The sequence below is a fragment of the Triticum dicoccoides genome, chromosome 3A, assembly GCF_002162155.2.
Source record: "Triticum dicoccoides isolate Atlit2015 ecotype Zavitan chromosome 3A, WEW_v2.0, whole genome shotgun sequence".
Classification (NCBI taxonomy): domain Eukaryota; kingdom Viridiplantae; phylum Streptophyta; class Magnoliopsida; order Poales; family Poaceae; genus Triticum; species Triticum dicoccoides.
The window spans coordinates 4,288,779-4,304,013 of record NC_041384.1 but is presented as its reverse complement, the minus strand read 5'-3'; the positions used below and the strand labels follow the sequence as shown (position 1 = coordinate 4,304,013).

The 15,235-nt window shown below is 45.1% G+C and overlaps 1 long non-coding RNA gene across 1 annotated transcript; it reads right to left on the bottom strand.

Annotated features, from left to right (window-relative positions):
* Positions 1-11,076: 11,076 nt before the first annotated feature.
* LOC119270880 lies at positions 11,077-11,648 on the bottom strand. The gene is made up of 2 exons (XR_005134342.1): positions 11,512-11,648; positions 11,077-11,389 (listed from the first exon to the last, which is right to left on the bottom strand). It is a non-coding gene; the product is annotated as an uncharacterized LOC119270880 (long non-coding RNA).
* Positions 11,649-15,235: the final 3,587 nt, after the last annotated feature.

The window sequence follows — 15,235 nt, the reverse complement described above, 5'->3', positions numbered from 1 at the left end:
TGGACTGAACCGGGACTAATGGGCTGACCCGGCCTGGACCAAAGCCCTGTTTTCTACTAGTGTCACTGGAATTATTTCTTATTAAAACCTGTTTGTTTTTCAATTTGACAGAAGCAATGTACTGCAGTGTACAGCAGAATATCTATGTTATGAAATAGAAGAGTCAGCTGCCATGTATATGGAGAATAAATCACATTAGGCTACCACTTGATGAACTTCACATCAACTACAGGAATGAATTCATCTTTGTTGGTCCACATCCACACAACCTAGTGTTTAATCTCCTTTGTTCGTTCATGTACCAAAGCAATTTATTACCATAATATTTGCTGATTAAATAAATGAGTTATGAACAAACTAAACTTTTTTGTAAGGGTCAGGTTACTGGATATGCTATTTGCATTGGATATGCGCAAGAAGCTGAACTGAAGGGTGACCAAAACCTACAAAAAAATTATAATCAGTTTGTAGACATACATAGGTCTTGCAACGCATTTGGGCTGGATGGTTAAAGTATTTGTGTAGACTACATTTCAGCTATAATCGTCAAAGCATTTGGGAGCAACAAATAAGCTTACTACATTTCAGTCTAACTTCTTTAGCTTACAAAAGCAATTATTCTACAAGGAAGATAATAAGTCTACTACTCCCTCCGTCCAGGAAAAGTTGTCTCCAAGGCGATTTTACAGAAAACTCGTCCCCAAACTCCCGACACAACCCGCACTCCTTGTCTTCTTCAGTCGATGCTCCGCCGCTCTGACACAGGCGCATGGATGCCGGAGCTCCCCTGCACCGCGCTGCTCCCCTGCTCTCCTGCGCGTCCGTCGCCGCCGCCGCAGCTGCCTCCTCCGCTACTCCCTTTTTCCTCGCGCAGCTCCCCTGCCTCCCTTGCCTGCCTCCCGAATCTCCCCTCTTTCAATCCAAAAATTTCTTCTTCTTCTTCTTCCTCCCACCGTGTCTCTTGCTCACGCCCACCCCCTCCCTCGTAGCGTTGATGGAAGGAACGTGGCCAGCCCTCGGCTTGGCGGCCGGCTACGCGGCCTTCCCGCCTCCCCTCGGCACCGCCGCCCCGACCCCCGTGGCGTTGGGCGAGGCTATGACGGCGCGGCAGGAGACGGTGGCCAAGGAGTCGTTTGCGCAGGCAGTGAGCCAGATCATGTCTAGATGCCCCAACTTGAGCGGCCTGGTTGTGGCCGTCGTCGACGCCAAAGCCATCACCTTTGGCAGCGCCGCTCTCGCCTCCACCACGGGCCAGCTAGTCAATGTGCCCGAGATCCTCGAGGAGGTGCGCGACGCCACCGCGCGCCGGAGGCTCGCGCTCCTGCCCACCCCGTCGAGACCGTCGAGCCCACCCCTGAGTTCGTCAAGAGAGGTCGAATGTTTACTTTAGCCGGCCCAGAGCTCGTACTACTATTTTCATCTGCTGAATAGAGCTTAAGCTCTGCACTTTCATGGACTGATGTTCATTTTACTCATTGTGCTGCTTTCTTTTTCTGTAGCAAACATCAAAAACTTCTATACATGGAGTAATTGGGATCTTCATTTGACAATATTACAATATTCCAAACTATTCTGACGACTGTGAGACACAACAATACTGTTTCATTTGCAACAAGTATAATCACCCAATGACCATGCGCCGGTGTCCTACTCTCAAAATGCCGAAGCCGGTGGCGATGCTTTGCGGATATGGAACTGAAAATATGGCTTTCTTTCAGATGCCCGACAATATCTGAGGGCGGATCTCTCACCAAAGGATTCGCTAACAGCATTGGTATCAATTTCTGGCGGCTCTATCAGTCCCAATATTATGGAGGCAGAGGTTGCTAAGATAGCTCAGTGTCAGCAGCAATGGACTTGGGAGGCTATACCGCATGGCCAGGATGCTTTTCTCATGTCCTTCCCAAACGAGGAAGTTCTTCAGAGGGTGACTGGGTTTGCAGTTTTCATCAAGTCTCACAATGTTACTATTGAGTTCAAGCCCTGGAGGTCGGAGGAGATACCACATCGATTTGAGCTGCTTCCTAACTGGGTGCATGTGCATGGGGTGCCTCATGCTCTCCGTCACTTCTTGGGTCTTTGGGCGGTTGGCTCGGTGATTGGCACGACTCTGGATGTTGACCTTCTCTGTTTGCGTCGAAGAGGAATTGTTCGTATTCAGGTAGCGGTGCTAAACCTCGATGCTTTCTAGAGGAGCACAGTGGGTTTTCTTTCTTCTGATGTGGTTGTTCAAAGGAAGGGGTATGAGCTACGGTACAACCTGGAGAAACTAGATTTCCGTGTTGATGCTGATTTTGTGCCTCGTGTGTGGGAGCACGGAGATGATCCAGGGGCGACAAAGGACATGACAGGGAGGATACAGCGAGGCACAACGATCCAAGTAATAGGCCCAAACCTACTTCATCATCCAACGGCTCTTCGGTTCCTACTACCTCGGGTGGAGTGGTGCCTATGCAGTTGAGCTCGGCCTCGCCTCTCTCCGGGGGGTCTTCAACACCGGATAAGATCTTCATTGATGTCACACCTCCTAACCCTAATCGACGTATGCATTCCAAGGTAGTTCCTATGTCACTACAGGGATCTCCATCGTCGGCCATGACACCTTCGGCATGTTCTCTATGGCAGCCCCGGTAGTCAATGCGCCGTCTCTACTTATGACGATGGCGCCACAGACTTCGGAGCCGCCGACTCCGACGCAGTTGGCCGCACCGCCGCACCTCCAAGAGGGTGCCTAGGAGCAGACTCAGCATGAGGAGTTGGCACAGGCTGAGGTACCTGTGCGCGCAGCTTCGGCGCCACCGTCGCCGGCACCTGCTACACCTTCCAGGCGGGGAGTGATCTTCTCCCCATCCGTTAAGGCTGACCATGAGTCGGCCATGGCGGAGCTGCGAGCTTTGTCCTCTACGCCTTCGACGCCGGGAGGGGTGTCTGCATCCAGGGAACTTGCGAAGCTGGAGGATGACATGCAACCCTCACGGTCTTCTTCATCATCGCCGCGCCCGTCTATTCCACAACTCGGGACCGTAACTGCCAATGTTGCCGGCCTCACTCCACCATCGCTGAGGCGCAGCGGTCGGCACGCCATTGGTGCTGATGGTACAACAGCCACCAACGAGGACTCGCTGGTGAAGGCCATGCGTCGGGTGGCGGCCCGCAACCTCAACTTTGAAGGTACCTCTTCTCGTCAATCTTTTTTCTTTTGATAATTCCAAAGTATCTTCAAATATTACTAGCCTTGGAGTTTCATTAGGACATAGCGAGAAATAAGTAGATTTTTCTGTTATGACGCTTAAACAAGTGGAGTTCGACCGGCTTACGGTTTCTCCTAAGTTGTCGAAGTTCGTGGACCCTCTTTGTCAGATGAGGAGGATGAGGAATCTGATGCCAACAATGAAGGCAAGCTTCTCTCCCATCTGGTTAAAGACACAATAGAGGTAGACTTGGATGATACTGTATGTGACACGATGCTATGTGAGCTGGTCGCGTCGGTACGAAAGAACAAATCTAACTCAGCGAAGAAAAGAGGGCACCCATCTAAGAGGGCAAAGGCCTCTAATAAAAAAATATGGTTCATCATGAGAGGCATGTTTTGGAATAGCGGAGGTCTTGGTGACTTGGCCAAACACAAACATATCGCCGATTGTGTAAAGGATCATGCATTGGACTTTGTGGCTATTACTGAGTCGGGTAAACGAGACTTCCCAACACGTGATCTTGACCACTTTTCATGTGGTTACGATTATGAATGGCATTTGGTGTTTACATCTGATTGGATGTTTGCAACAACTACCAGCTTTAAATTGTAGTTGTAAAAACATGTTCCTTATGCAGAACAGATCCATTTATTTGTTTATATAATTGCGAAACCTGATACTTGTGTTCTTATTTCTCTTTCAGAGTCGTATCTCTTATGCCAGGCAGAACTTTACGGAAGATAGTGAGCCAAACCATCTTGAAGAGAGCGAGATGACCCCAAGGTCCTGTCTTGATGAAGACTGTGAGTTGAAGCTACTCACAAGCCGCTGTGAGACAACCTCTATGCAGTCGCTGCCTCAATCAGTTCAACTGCTTCAGTCTCAACTTAAAGCGGAAAGACTTGCTTCAGCTTAGCACCAACTTGATGTCAATGATGCAATGAAGATCTCAGAGGACTGCCTTGCGGGCTTTGGTGGTATACAACTAGGGATAGAGCATCTATCGTTGACACAATTGAGGCCTCATCATCTTGTTTGGCTGCTTGCGGTGCTCGTCCTGGCCAGGCCTAATGCTTTCTAAAGTGCTCTCAGTTTTTTATATTCTTTTGTCGGTGCATTTATATACACTAGTGGCTACCTATGATGCCTAGTGTATGCAATCCATGGTCACGTTGCGCTTTATTATCACTAGTGGCGAACTTTGATGCCAAGTGGATGTAATATGTCGTAATTTGTTTATGGCATAGTTTAGGTTTATTCCGGGTTGGTATGCTGTAATTTATGCTGGAAAGTTTAATGGATCTCAATGTTGTCGGTCTTCAGGCCGGCCCGTTACTCATATGGGCTAAAACATGGGCCTATAATCATCTTGGGCCATTAGCAGGTCTAAACGTATTGTAGTTTTCCGCCTTTAACAGGTCGAGTAAAGTTCTGGCTAGCTGGGCCAGAGAATGCCATGGGCTTTTAACAGGCTAAAACTAGATTGGGCTAGCGTTGAACCGAAAAACTCGCAGGCCAATACAGTCTGAAACTGCCTAAGGCCCATGTTTTGCCCAAATAGGACAAGCCATTAACGGGCCAAAATATATCTCGGTCCCTGTTTGGCCCAATAAAATTATGGGCTTTAAGCAGGCTGGTATCAACATGGGCCATAGGCCCAATAGAGTCAAGGGAAATAATCAGATGGGTTGTAAGCAGGACGGATTCAACACAGGCTGTAATTAGGCCCAACTGTTACACGGGCCATTAACAGGCCAATAGCCCTGTTGGGCTGAAATTTATCCACAAAGACTATGGGCCGTTAAGAGGCCTAAAGTTAGTTCGGACAAGAAATAGCTCAGTTTCTGCATGGGCTGTTAAATGGCCTAAACTTAAATCGGGTCGACAACGTCTGAGATGCACCACGGGCTGCTAATAGGCCGAAACTATTATCGGGCCAAACTAGTAAATGGGCATTTAACAGGCTGAAATACAAAGTTGGCTTAGAATGGGCCCAAAATAACAGTGGACTATTAACGGGCCTGATACAATATGGGTCATAATTTGACCCCGAACACGACAGGCTATGAATGGGACTTATCTGATATGGGCCTCAATTTGACCGAAAACATGGCAGGCTGTTAATGGGCCAGCCCGCTTGTGTCTGAAAAAATATGGTGGGCCTTTAGCTGGGCCTTCCTTTTTACCTTAAATGGGTCACTGTTGGGCTGTGCCACATGTTGACATACCATAGGCGTCTTCCATCCATTGTAGGGATGACATCTGTCCTAACGATGAGCTGACATGTGCATTATCTGACGAATGAGAATTTTACACATGGAAAATCCCCATTGGTCGGGGCTATTAAGGGCTTATCGGATCCAAAACGGAACCCGATAGCTTAACGGCGACCCATTACGGTGGATGCCACATGTCGATCACCCTTGACGAAAGCACTTCTATGACACGTGATTTGTCATCATGGAAGTGGACACTTCCATGATGATAATTTTGGTAATGTCATGGAACATTTCTACAACAGCAAATGTATGACTATCTTGATTCTGTCATAAAATCGTCATGGATGTACATGCATGAAAGAAAACCTGACCTATTGTGACAAACACGTATCATCACGGAAGTGTATTTTTTTTGTAGTCTCATCGCGTACTCGGCCGCTGATTGGGCTGGCTGCCCTGATACTCGCTGGTCCACTTCCGGTTATTGGGTATATCTCGGTGACAACCTTTGTCCTGGTCCCCAAATGCAAGGCTACAGTCTCTCGCTCCAGTGACGAAGCCCACTATCGTGTCGTGGCTCACGCTGTGGCTGAATGTTCTTGGCTTTGTCAACTTCTGCATGAGCTTCATCGCCCCCTCCACACCGCCACTCTCGTCTTTTATGAAAATGCCAGCGCTATCTACATGGCTTGCAACCCTGTTCAGCATCGTGAAAAGGTGTCTCTCGGTCTGATTCGGGTTCTTCATGTGCCATCTTCGCATCAGTTTCCTAATATTATGACAAAGAGTCTACCGTCCAGCTATTCATGGACTTTCCATACATTCTATGCATCCGTCCATCCGATGCATTGACTGCGGGGGGATGTTAAAGTACATACCTTGTATAGCTATATCATACCTCCGTATCTTCCTAATTATACTCGCTTGTAGATTGATATGAGGAGGTATGTTCATTGGCTTCCAAGGCTCCATGTAATCGTGATATAAATATAGAGCTGATCGCCCCGATTGAGTGGCTTCTTCCCTCATCTCTCTTGCTCGTTTATAAAATGCAAAACATTCAGTTTATGACTGGTGACTGAGATGAACAACCCAGATTTCTCCAAAGTTACAACATTTATATTGAACCAAGTCTTAAGCTGTCACTACATTCCCCTCTTAAGACTTGGGGGCGACATGTAATATGGATATAAGGGAGGTACACCTTCAAGTTCTCAGTTTTGAGCAAACCGGGTGTCGGTGTCAAAACCGGCGGATCTCGGGTAGGGGGTCCCGAACTGTGCGTCTAGCCGGATGGTAATAGGAGACAAGGGACACGATGTTTTTACCCACGTTCGGGCCCTCTCGATGGAGGTAAAACCCTACTCCTGCTTGATTAATATTGATGATATGTGTAGTACAAGAGTAGATCTACCACGAGATCAAGGAGGCTAAACCCTAGAAGCTAGCCTATGGTATGATTGTTTGTATATGATCTATCGACTAGCCTGGCCTCGGTTTATATAATGCACCAGAGGCCTAGGATAACAAGAATCCTAGCCGAATACGCCGGTGGGGAGGAGTCCTTGTCTTGATCGCCAAGTCTTGTAGAATCTTCCTTGTATGTGGCAGCTGTCCGAACTGGCCCATGAGTATACGGCCATGGGGGTCCTCGGCCCAATCTAACAGATCAGGAGATGACATGGTGAGCACCCCCTAGTCCAGGACACCGTCACCGGGTATCATATACTTTGTTGAGAAATTTGCAAAGTTTATCTCCTCCAAGCTATTCATAGAAATGACCGGAAAACCGACTCAACAATTTGAAGCTATAATTACAAAAGCAAGCACTAAGTCATCACAAGGTGCTAACTCGAGCTTGGGGTTACAGTTGATACATATATTGGAGTTGAAATAAAATTCAGATTCACCCGGGCTGGGAAAACCCAACCTGGAAGGATCCTTCCTATAAGGACTTGGTCTGAAGAAACCAAGGACAACAAATTACATGAACTACTGTTAGCAACAATAAAGACCCAGTGTCAGGAACAATCATGAACCGACATCATCAATCTCTCTAACTCGACAACTTCGACGATTGCAACTCGACAAGCTCTACATCCTCAAGCTGACTGATTATCAGACGGATATCTTAAGTCCAATTTTTTTTATCAAGCCGACGTATTCAAAGCTGGCTCAGTATCATAAGGATATCTTAAGTCCAATAATTTTGTCGAACCAGAGCATTGGAAGCCGACTCAAATGGATTATTTTTTCCCCAATATTTTTCTGCAAGAAACCAGCGTCATATAGTTGATTTTGAAGCCGTCCCAGTGATGTAACAAAGAGGCTCGGACTTTCCAAGAGGAATTCCATTGAATGAAGCGCTTGAATTTTTGCATTGACAAAGTTTGACATATCTGCTAAAAAAGATTAGTTATGAGATCATGGACATGTATCAAGGTGGTTGAGATGATGTCATGATATGGAGTAACTCAATAATTTCTATGTGTGGAAAATTTGCACGACCTGACAAAGATTGACTCGGTCGGGTGTCTTCAAAGAAGGAAATGACAAGGACTGTAGGATGAACATACGTTGGTCCAGAAGAACCCTCGACCCGGTGCATAACCTATCAAATTTGTTCTTGTGTCATTTTTCAGGATAAGTTTAACATGGATAAATCCAAATTAAACTAGGGCTAATGTTGGGGATATTCCCCATGGTTTGACCTGGCCAGGAGGTGTAACCTGGCCCATCACTTGGCGGCCCATGAGTCACCTGACTTAACGGGTCGACCTGGACGACAAGGACTAAAGGCCCAGTGTGCAACCAAGTAGAAAGCCAGCTCGCGAAGAGGCTGCAGGCCGGCTCATGGAGAAGGCCCAGACTGGGTAAACCCAGCCAGGAAGATCACGACCCGGCCGACGAACCTTGCCAGGAGAAGACCCGAACTAGACTCCGTCTTGAAATTGAAAGGAGACTATTTGTAATCCTAATAGGACTCTACATGAAGGCGCCCCTTCAACTTATATAAGGAAGGGAAGCGCACCCCAAAGGGGGGTAGACAGACAAGTATTAGACAAGTAGCAAAATAGCACCATTGTAATCAAGATCATCACCATCATCAATATCAATTAAGCAGGATGTAGGCTTTTTCCAACATCACGAGGGGCCGAACCTGGGTAAAACTTGTGTCTCTTAATTCCAACCAACCCCGTTCAACCTACCACCTAGGTGCGAGGGCCTCACCACTAAGTCATTTCACAAGGACATATTGCCGTGACAAAACTACGATAAGCAGGCTCAAGGTATAGGCTAAAAAAGCACCATGCTATCAAATTTACTTTGCGTATTGTTTTATGATATAATGCTAATACCTGAGCCTTTGATTTTGATAGCCGTAGTGACAGAGCTTGAGGCTCTTAAGGTTGAGCTAAGTAGAGCTCGGCGTGAGGCGGAGCAGCAAAGGCTGCAGCCGCTCGGGCCGAGAAGGAGTTAGCCGAAGAAAGGGTAACTCGGGGAAAGGACCAGGCCCGGGTCATCAAGGTCAAAGACACCCTGAAAGGCATGTACGTTGATCACGACGCCTTTCAGGTAGAGGAGAAGAAGGTGACCATGGAGCTCAAGAACCTGAGCCTGGCATACGCTAAGGTCCAGACCCAGGCCCGGGCAGACCGCAAAGTGCTGCAGCAAGTGAAGCAAATCGTTGTTGGTAAGGCGTTTTTTGCATCAGTGTATTTTTTGCCGCAAGGGGTTCATTGAGCTCACCCAAGTATGGCGATCCACAGGGGCTTTCGGGGACCTCATGAGGAGCGCTTCAGACGTCGGCCGCTACTTCGGTGCTCAAGAGGTCCATGCCACGGAGAAGGCATTCTAGAATCTGTTCCAGGCACCATCGTACCCAGAGCTGCTCAATAACCAAATGAAGCTACTGATGGAGCTTTTTCGGATGGTGAAGCCAGCACTGCAAGATGTTTACGTCCAGCTCTGGCCCGCGGCAGCGCTGCATAGCATCTTCTTTGGTCCACAGGCTCACCTGCGAGAGGTCGGCCCTCAGGTGAATCACTGGAGGGCATCCAATGGGCGTATGCTTGCATGGCGACTAACTATCGGCGTATTGATGTGACGCTCATGGCCTCGGGCCCCCTGAAGGGAAGAATCAGACCGTGGAGTAGTACTTGATTGGGGTGATGGAGGGAGCTCATATCACTGAGGAGCGGTGTCCCAAGGACACATTATACTTCGGAATGACAAAGTTAGCACGATGTAAATACATGCTTTTTGTTTGGTAATAAATGTGGCTTTATGTTCCAATGTACGAGCGTATATATTTATTTGCCCTTATATTTTTACTCTTGTGTGACCGAATTGGCTTTAGAGGCAAGCACAGGATACAAAGGGTGTTTCATGTGCAGTTTCAACCCTTAGCCGATGTCTTGGTTCCCAAAGGCGGTCCACGCATATGAAACGAGGTAATCGGACTATGTTGGTTTCATAGCTTTCACTTAGTCTTTAAGATCTTAACTGTGGGTACTAGCGAATAGCCCCCGATGTGTGAAGTGTTCGGCAACTGGTCGGGCTTTAAGCCGCTATTCACTTCCGCCTATTTGAAGAAAAGCCCCTCGTTTTACGTGGATGATCTGCAACGAACCTTTGTTGGACACTGTCTTCCCATTGCCGAATAGTTTACGCTTACAAGGACAGTTAGTTTTCGCCTTTCTCCACTGAGCCGCTGATACAATTGAAATGTCGGCGCAGTCGTAGTGGTTCTCCCTTTACACTCTTAGCCGAATGGGTCGTGAGCGTTAGAGGCAAGCACAGGAGCCGGGAAACCCAACTATTGATACTACTACAACTGGCAAGATACAGATTTCTAGAGAAGGACATAGCAACATGATACTACTACAACTTCGATTCATTCACGCCAGACCACATAACCACCTCATACGACTGGCAAGATAGAGATGTCTACAGATGCAAGGTGGCACAATCTGGTGCAACAAATTAGTTAATCCATTGGACGCGGATGCTTGGATTTGCCTCCTATCAGTCATTGGATGGAGGTAATTCAACGGATGGTATTCAAAGTTATTCATGCACTATATAGGGTGTCATCTCAATATATTTAAAGATCCTAGACATCTATGAGGTATCACCTCTTATTTTGAGCTTATTTTTGTTGGATTGAATCTTGCTCATGCTATGATTTTACTTATATTAGATTGAATCTTTTGGGAATCAATGAGCTTTAATATGATGCATGTCTAGTATAAATTTGAAAGACACCCGAGGTGATGTCTAGCATCATTTATGGGGCTGCCTGAAGCAACATGGGCATGCTCAGTACATTAAGATTAAGGATACAACTATGAGGTGTTCTTAGTAATACATTTGAGGTCTCATCCCACTTTGATCTGACAAAAGATGGAACTTATGTGTGATTCTTTACCCCACTTTTTAGGGTATATCGTAAATTTTCATCAAGGCTCATTTAATTTATTCACATTGATTACCAAACCTAGTAAATAAACATATGATTTCTTACTAGGATGATGCATGCAAGTCAAATATCAAATGTTGCTAATAAGCACTCAAAAATCTGTTTAGTTTAAGGATACATCAAACAGTAATTAGGTATAATTGTGTAACATCATAATTTGAATACAATGGTCTGGAAAAAAGAAATAAATAGAAGGTGATATAGTATTCACCATGATTGGTGTTACAACATGTTTGACGTCAATCATTAAAACCGATGTAAATTTATAAATAGTAGTAACTTGGTAGAAGAAAGTCGCATGTTGCCTCCCTAATGATCACAAGTCTTAGGGTAACATTCGCACTTGGCACCCATTAGTCTTTTAAACCTGTTCCGAAATTGTCCATCATCCCATCCGTCTTTCACACAACTATCTCGACACATTCCATTTTGATCAGGATGTCATTTATTCCAATGGTTGTGATAGCACATGTTTTCGGTAGATGAAACCTCACCTATGGATAAATAGACAAGGTTAGGAGAAGTAATATGAATGAATGTGTCCAACAATGCTGATATGTCATTGCACAACATGAAACTTCGGCGAAATGCTGATACTATGGATAATTATACTTACTACATGTAGCCATAAGGCAGAAAAGAATCACACAACACATGGTTGTCTTCCTCCAGGCCTCCATGGTATAATGGCAGAATGTCGGTGATTTTTCTGAGAGAAGGCAAAAGATGTTGTGAAGATGGTGTGTGTTTTGGTTTCTATCATTTGGAGGTTCTTATAATGTCTGTGCCCTATAGGTAGTATAAATAGTTAGGTCGTAAGGCCAAGAGGAAAGCAAGGAAGCAAAATTAACCAGAGGAATACAACTAAGTGAACTAAACTTGGCACACGTCTTACAACTTAAAATAAATAGTATATCTATCACCTATCTAAGTTTATCTTGTTGAACTGAATCATTCCTCACATTGACAGGTGATAAGTGCATTACTATTTATATAGCATCCAAACTAATATTGACGGTAAAGCACATTGGCTACAAAAGGGAACCAATGATATCTTCTTAATTTATGTATGTTTTTTGTTCTATTCATTCCATAATTCTATTAATTACAAAAATATTCAAATTTATTTGGACCAACATATTAATCTATTTTGTAGAGCTAGTTCATGTTTTCAATACTTATGCTTTAAGTGAAAATAGGTTTTTGGAGTTCCAGGGGAAGTCTGGAAAATTAGGAGGTTCAATTTAATAAAGGAAGGGAATCAGAAGTCCAAGGAACAAGGTCAGGAAGGACATTGGTGCATGGACACCCTGCCTAGGTTCTTATGCACACCCTGTCGGGGTTGATTTCTGATACCCTTGGTATATATACACATCAAAAAACTTGGTCATATTTATCATATTTTTTTGTTTGGTGGCACTTCGCAACCCAATTCCATCATATCTATAGTCATATTAAGGTAAGCTTCCTGAACGAGGAAAGATCGCTATCTTAGTTAACATTGATAATTGATGCTCTCATGGCAATATGTGAGGTGCCCATCAACAACATGAATCATTGTGATCTCATAATAATCTGTTAGGTTATTCTTTATCTTTCATTTTTCCAAAAACATGTAAAAAAACCCATGTTTTAACTTCTTCAGATGGCATTGACATTGTAGTCTTAACAACATGGCACCTCATAATGTTTCCGATACCATGTGATTGAGTGGGTTGGCTATAGGGGAGTCCATAACTGACCACAGGGAAATGTTTGCAATCATAAAACCATCCCATGTGATTTCTAAACCAAGAATCATATGAGAATATGGAGTCAATCACTGACAATTCGTTTCATTAAATTGCTTGTGATGGCATAACTATCTCTTGTTGTTTCTTCCCATATACCATTTGCGATGATACTAGTCATCACACACGTTACATGTCAGATGGAACGTGTGCATTTTACTGTCAATAGCACATGCAAAAGTTCAAAAAATCACTTTAATCTAGTTATGTATTGCACATGTTACATTCTAGGTGAACCGTGTGATTTAATATGTTCATAAAACATGTATTCTTTTAATAAATTGTGGGATTTGATGTAACCATAAATTTCTTCATTGGATCACAACCCAACAGACGCCTTGAGATGTAACACTCAGTGTACTCCTTTGGAAAGCACTAACCGGAAAGGCATTTAGTTACACAACAATATTAAATGCTGCAACATGGCAAGGCGGTGAAACAGAAGTAAACTACTCTATCTGGTCATATTAAATGAGGTGGGAAACATTTAGATAGCAACCCTCAAAAATACCTCATGGCATTTAATGAGGATAATTAAGGTTCTTCCCTAAACTGTATTATAGGAGCTGCTAACATGAAACTCAATGGTATATGTGAAAATAAAGTTAATTAGCTATGATTTAGTTGCAATCTACACATTTGTACTTTCCTAAACCATATATAAAATTTTGTGATCCGAAATGAAGTTAATTAGTTACGAGTTTAGCAATTTTACAAGGGTATTTGAGCACTTTTAATTCAGACATCAAGTTAAAAATTGTTGACATATGTGAAAATAACTTATTAAGAAACTTGACGAAATTCTAAGAAACTTACATATATAACATATTTTAATCGGACCAATGGTTTAAAAGTTATAACATATGCATAGAAATGGCATTTTTAAGAATGTATAAAATACAGAAATAACTAATATAAATAACAAGACTAACACAACTGAGCATCAGATATTAAATCGCACCCATAGGCGGTGTGTTGGGGATATTACTATTGGGTGTAAACTGGCCAAGAGAGGCTGGGTTAACTTCATCAGTAGTTGGTTATGCTTGAAGCCCATGAAGACAGATGAGGATGTTGTGTAAGGCCCAGGACCGTTTTAAGGCCTGCAGCTGTAAACCGGCTTTTGGTATGTAACTTGTATTGTAAGATAGAAGTATTAGAGACCGAACCGGACACGCTTATGAGCCGGTCTCGGGACTCCTTAAACCGACGGACACGACCGGGCGGCGGTTCAGGACAACAGACAACAACTCGAGACTTAGGCGAAGCATATTCGCTCCCTGGTCATCAAAACCCCATAAATTCCATCACAAATAGACGTAGGCTTTTACCTTCATCGAAGGGGCCGAACTAGTATAAACTCTCTTGCGTCCCTTGTCCGCTTTAACCCCTTCAAGCTAACCCGTAGCGATGGTTCCACGACTAAGTCCTTTCAAGAGGACATCTGCCGTGACAAAACCACGATAGTTGGCGCCCACCGTGGGGCTGTCGCACGATGGTCTCAAGTTCTTGGAGGGCAACTTTGAAGGACTCAAGGGTTACGCCGTGGGCCGGATGACCAAGAGTCGTCGCGGCAAGCTCTACATCGACGATGCAGGATGGGGCCCCGAGGCCGGCTCAATTGAGTATGGGTACCGGGTCCCCTTTGGTGGCATACACGTCTTCATCGGCAAGATCGGTGAACCGGGCCCTGAGCCGGACATCTGCACTGACCTCGTCAAAATGGCTCAGCGTGCAGGATCTGCCCGGGTCAAGCCGGCCATGAAGCGTGCCTTCGTGGGAGTCATCCATGGAGGGGAATACGAGGATAGATCGGAATCTTCTGCTGAGACCGTCGTTTATTCCGGCCACGAGTCATCGACCGGAGAGACCGAGTCATTGTATCAATTACAAGATGGCCGGATTGGGGGCTGTTCTGATGGCGACAATATTCCGGACCCTTCTGATCCGCCAAACCGGGTTGGAATATTCATGGTCGTTACACACTACAAAAAAAACACTTCCGTGATGATACGTGTTTGTCACAGTAGGTCGCTTTTTTTGTCATGCATGTACATCCATGACAAATTTATGACAGAATCAAGATAGTCATACCTGTGCTGTCGTAGACGTGTTCCATGACATTACCAAAATTATCATAACGGAAGTGTCCACTTCCATGACGATAAATCGCGCGTCACAGAAGGGCTTTCGTCATGGGTGACCGACACGTGGCATCCACTGTAACGGAACGCCGTTAAGCTATCGGGTCAGGTTTTGGATCCGATAACCCGTTAACAGCCCCGGCCAATGGGAAATTTCCACGTGTAAAATTCTTATTGGCCTGACGAAACACGTGTCAGCTTGTCAGTGGGTCAGAGAGGCGCCTATGATATGTCGACACGTGGCACGGCCCAACAGAGGCCCATTCCTGTGAAAAGGCCGGTCCGCTTGACTTGGTCAAACGGTGGAGTGCCGGCCCAAGGAAAGCCTGTTAATGGCCTATTCGCATATAGCCCATTAACAGCCCGCTAAGCCTAGGCCCGTTACGCCCAATCTGAATTAGGCCCA